Raw genomic sequence first — 4104 nt, 5'->3', positions numbered from 1 at the left:
TATTATCATAAGATTCTCCCAAAGAAGTTCCACTTATGGCACTAATGCGGCCAATGCTTCCTTCAGGCACGTGGCTGAATGTGATGATGCTTTATATAATGACATCTCGATGTAAAGAGTCAGAACTAAATTTAAAAGTGAAACATGGTAACTCACACATATAAGAGTTGTGTAAATAAGAAATATCGATTGATATTCAACGCCATCTGACGGTAAGGTAGGGAGTATTATTGACGGTGCATCCCCCATTATTTGTTAATGGCCGGAGAATAGATAATTCAGAATAAATAACCCAATACTTTGATAATCTAAAAAGCTTCAATATTTACAATTTCTTCATCATTCATAGCATCTGGATGCAGTCATGCGCAGATAAGATGCTTATTACTGCTTCACAAACTGTTTTACTAAATGGCGCCATTTTCAGAACTAATTGATAAACTGTTGATTGTTTTTTTTATGTATAACGAAGCACAATATACTTTTCCCATAAAACGCGCTTCTATAGACAACTTTCCCGGGAGTAGCGAGACCCCGGGAGCGTGACTCGGGTCCAGAAATACACCTGCTTTGTCATGGCGGAAAATATAAACGTGCAAGTTTTCTGATATTCGACACAAGGGAATTTTATTTTTGTGACGTCGATTGGTACACCCAGAAGCATAATATCACGCATGCAAGTTTACGTTACGCCCACTCTCCACGCAAGATGGCGCTTTTCTAGCCTGTCAGCGCTAAGAACTCTGGGATGGAGAATGGTTATGCCCCAAAACCGATGCAGGGGCGGATACAGGATTTTTTTATGGGGTGGGAGGTCCACACTTTCAAATCGCCAGACAAAGTTAATGATTTTTTTATATTATACAAAAACAAATTGAATACATTTTTCAACGGGGGTTGGGGGGGGGGTCCCGCCACTGGTATGCGCGCAAGCGAAACGCCATATCTTCGACTTCCGGGAAAGTCGTTTATGGTGTAAATTGGTGACAGGAATGCCGTTGGAAGCCTTGAAATTGTTTTGATATGTAGTCGTTCACCAATGAAAATTATGTTTTTGAGCGATTTTACTCTATTCAAGACGACGAACGATAACACAACCATAATCAGTGGTCAGTTTGAATGACATTTCCTACATAAATATACGTCATTTTGACGTCACAGATGCGCTCCGACACTAGAGGGCGCGATTTATAGAAATGGTATACTTGTATTGCATTAACTTCTAGAGAAACACGTGTTGTCTGTGTTGTTCCCGTCATCAGTGTGTGTAAAATATTATCATGGTCATACATGTCAAATTGTGTATCTGATATTCATGGGGTAGTTGAAATATTGTCCAGAAATCTGCAAATGAACTTATTGGTGATCCAAAAAATAACGTGAAATGAAATAGTAAGCAAAACGCTGTCAATGGATGATACATATATACGCGTGAAGATTTAACAGTCCAAGCATGTCAGACATATATATATATATCCTGAAAAGCATTTTTGAGAGTAGAATCCGTGATGTTCTATGTGTGTACCAAGTTTGAACACAATCTGTCAATGCATGACCAAGATCCCGTTCTCGGATCGAAGAAATGGTTCGTGTAGATGCATTTGTAACACTGGGACGGATGGGACCCGGAAACCGACCTTGAAACGTTATGCTGACCAGGATGGTGAAGACGACTGCTTCTAACATAATCCGCCTCAAATCACATTGGTTTTGACGGGTAATCACTGGAATTTTGTATTTCAACATGATTTTATGAATTATGAGAACGTACTAGTGCTAATATATATCGAACAAACAAGAAGTCAGTGTTATTGAAACAGGCAAGCGGAATATATTGCTCTAACGAGAATTAAATGACTTGATCGTCAGGTTTGACAGATGGAACTGGGAAAAACAGTTTATTTCAAATTATGCTACAAAGTGCAGTAGATCCAGAAAAGGGAGATTGACGTAAATTTTGTAATTTCAACTTAAAAATGTGATTCACATAAGTAAATAGTGTAATTGTAAGTATGAATAAACTTTATTGGACATGACAGCCAAATAAGTACGGGGAAAATTCTCTGGGGGATAAGAATATAAGAATATAAGAATGCAAATTAGTAACAGCAACATTAATGCAACAAAGTGACTGGGAAGGCAATGTGTCGGGTTAGTGATTAACGGTGAAAATCGTAAAAAAGATCATGGAGATAAAACGATAAAAGTTCCAGCAGTAGTGCATTCTGTAAACTCGTTGCAATGGAGCCATTCATGACATATGTTCAAATGTAAAATGTTCAAATGGCTATATGCGCTTACGTATTTAAAGGTGTGTGTACTTTCTATATGTTTACGAAGCTTTCAATTTGAACGCACCATATACCCTAGCGTAAATATAAAGTAATCGATGACAATAATCACCTACTTTAATCCCATCATACAAGCCTACAGCAAGCAAGCTGGTGGGATTTCCGGCTTGGCGGTGTATCTGTTGATCCATAAACATAATGGCTATAACTGAGATGAGAGACCTAAAAACGGTGTATCATCTCTAATCTTGTCAAATAGGGAATGGATATTCAAGACCTGTGTTTAATTGTATTTGCTCTATTCTTATTGTGTATTCTTAATCTTCTTAAAAGCACAGAGGTTCTTACTCCATCCATCCATACGTATTATCTTCATCGCCCAAGGAAAATAAATTCTCCAGTGCTTCTGAAAAACGTCGCCCAAATACTAAAATACATAACGCACATGCTGTAAGTTGTTGTTAAACCTTATAATCAGTGTAGCATATTCTCAGTCAAATCGAGGATGCTCACCTTGATTGTGTTTTAATAGTGTATGTATGCATGTATGTATATACGTATGGAAATATGGACATTGGTTAAACGGCGGTGGTCGTCGCGAGCTTATTGGTTCCATACAACGTATGTGGGTCAAATGAGTTGATTGACGCGGCGCCCTTTAGAATTGCTGTGTACAATGTACGTATCACACTTGGCGATAACATTTCTCTAAATTTAAGTACCTCTCATCTGAGTGTTATATTCATCGTTTATTATATTGGCCTCAACCAAAATCTGATCCATGGATAAGAATAATTAAAAAATGTAAAATGTTGTGGATATTAGGCCAAGAATGCCATTGGTCATCCTGGAGTCATAATGACAATTTTACACGGACAACTCTGTATCACAAGCTTATAGTTCACTGCTACTAGCTTCGCATAATTGTTTCATTGAGCTGTTCTGCTGTCGTGTGCATGAAAAGAAAGTACGATTGTCCTTGTTACTGTAATTTGCATACTGCAGCAGTCAGTAACACTAAAGAACGAAGGTTAATATTGAGAATGATGATTGTTGAGAAAACAATGGGATTTATATTGTCAATCTTCGGATTCACATGCGTGTGCACTTGCACTGACATGTGTAGCTACTTGCTCAACCATTAGAGATTGTGTAAATATTTTTATCAGAAATACAAGTCATAATCGCAAGCTATGAAACATCTTGTGTGGTTATTCAAAAGCAAGTCGAAAATTATTATACGAGTAGTTCAAACAAATATGAATTTATGGAAATGATGCGATACTGCTTAAATACACAGTGAAATATTCCTATACGACGCAGAAAACCCTCCAATAAACTAGAATATCACTATAGAAGACGAATACGTGCTTTTACTTGGCGCTGCGAAAATGAGGACATCAACCCATACATGGTCATTTCAGTACTACGAAAATGAGGACACCAACCCATACATGCCCTTTCCAGTGCTACGAAAATGAGGACACCAACTCATACATGGCCACTTCGGTGTGAAAGGGATGAAGATACCGACCCATAAATGGCCTTTTCAGCGCTAAGAAAATGAGGACATCAACCCATACATGGCCATTTCAGTGCTACGAAAATGGGGACACCAACCCATACATGGCCTTTTCAGTACTACGAAAATGGGAACACCAACCCATACATGGCCACTACGGTGTGAAAGGGATGAAGACACCGACCCATAAATGGCCTTTTCAGTGCTGCGAAAATGAGGACATCAACCCATACATGGTCATTTCAGTGCTACGAAAATGGGGACACCAACCCATACATGGCCTTTTCAGTA

The sequence above is a fragment of the Saccoglossus kowalevskii genome, chromosome 4 (genome assembly GCF_978046115.1).
Source record: "Saccoglossus kowalevskii chromosome 4, keSacKowa6.1, whole genome shotgun sequence".
Taxonomy (NCBI): Eukaryota; Metazoa; Hemichordata; class Enteropneusta; family Harrimaniidae; genus Saccoglossus; species Saccoglossus kowalevskii.
The sequence above is the reverse complement of the archived record's forward strand: the minus strand, read 5'-3'. Positions refer to the sequence as shown.